General features: G+C 33.4%; 1 non-coding gene across 1 annotated transcript; it reads left to right on the top strand.

The window, feature by feature from the left end:
* Positions 1–1,086: 1,086 nt before the first annotated feature.
* Positions 1,087–1,158, top strand: TRNAS-GGA (transfer RNA serine (anticodon GGA)). Its single transcript has one exon. It is a non-coding gene; the product is annotated as a tRNA-Ser (tRNA).
* The last annotated feature ends 233 nt before the right edge of the window (positions 1,159–1,391 follow it).

The raw sequence follows: 1,391 nt of genomic DNA, 5'->3' as shown, positions 1-1,391 counted from the left end.
GCATTGGAAGATGTTGTTATCATATATGAAATAGATGCTCAGTTTAAGTTCGATGCATGAAATAGGGCACTGAAAGCCGGGGCACTAGGACAGCCAGGACAGATGGGATGGGGAGGGAGGTGGGAGGGGGATCCGGGATGGAGGACACATGTATACCCGTACCTGATTCATGTTAATGTATGGCAAAAACACCACGCTATTGTAAAGTAATTAGCCTCCAATTAAATAAATTAATTTAAAAATTCATAAATAAAAATTGAGTTTCAAAACATCAGAAAAAATGAGGATATTCAAAATCCACATAGTAAGTATAGCATTATCATCCTTAATATGTAAAGGCATATGTTCTTAAAATCAGTTAGAAAAGAATGACAGCAGTAGAAATTAAAGAACATACAGTATAAACTTAGTAGCTATCTATAAATACAAACATGTAAAAGCATATTAGTAGTTTATAAGGAAAATAAAAGTAATATATACTACTCTTTCATTTCCCATGAAGTAACAGTTAGTAGCATTATATTTAGTGTGTTTAAGACTATTTATAGTAAAAAGAGTTTTTCTTATGTGATACCAGCTGGGACATAAAAACATTTCTGTAAGCACAGTTGGAAAATTTTATTAAGAGACTGAAATAACTTTAGGACAAGAAATTCTATGTATAGGAATTTTTCAAAATATGTGGATTTTTCTCAGGTATAGTCTAAATATCCACAAATTTGAGAAAGACTTTATAAATTACTAAGCTATATAATGGAATATTATGAAAAATGTTCAAGCTATAGTTTTAGGAAGTATTTAATGAATGGAGAAATATTTATAACACAGAGATTAAGAGATAAAAGGTAGTATGCAACTCTATATTGTATGTAATGAAAAAATATTATATCTTGTGACAAATGTGTATGTCTAAGAGAAGACATGCTTGAAACCTACCAAAATATTAATCATGATTATGGGTAAACTTCTTCTTTATACTCTGTAGACTATTCTAATTTTCAAAAATTACCATTAAGTTAATTCTTTAATCAGAAAAACCATTAGTAAAGCATAAATGATTTAAGGCCTGCTTGGGGGCTGTTTGCTTCCCTGGTGGCTCAGAGGTTAAAGCATCTGCCTGGAATGCAGGAGACCTGGGTTCAATCCCTGGGTGGGGAAGATCCCCCTGGAGAAGGAAATGGCAACCCACTCTAGTACTCTTGCCTGGAGAATCCCATGGACAGACGAGCCTGGTGGGCTACAGTCCATAGGGTCACAAAGAGTCAAATATGACTGAAGCAACTTAGCACTCACGCACAACATTAACCCTAATATTAACCATGTTACTTCATAAGTAATAACACCAACTGTATGGTTAAACGTTTTAAAACAATTTTTTCTCATAGTCTGAG

The sequence above is a fragment of the Ovis canadensis genome, chromosome 8 (assembly GCF_042477335.2).
Source record: "Ovis canadensis isolate MfBH-ARS-UI-01 breed Bighorn chromosome 8, ARS-UI_OviCan_v2, whole genome shotgun sequence".
Taxonomy (NCBI): Eukaryota; Metazoa; Chordata; class Mammalia; order Artiodactyla; family Bovidae; genus Ovis; species Ovis canadensis.
The sequence above is the reverse complement of the archived record's forward strand: the minus strand, read 5'-3'. Positions and strand labels throughout refer to the sequence as shown.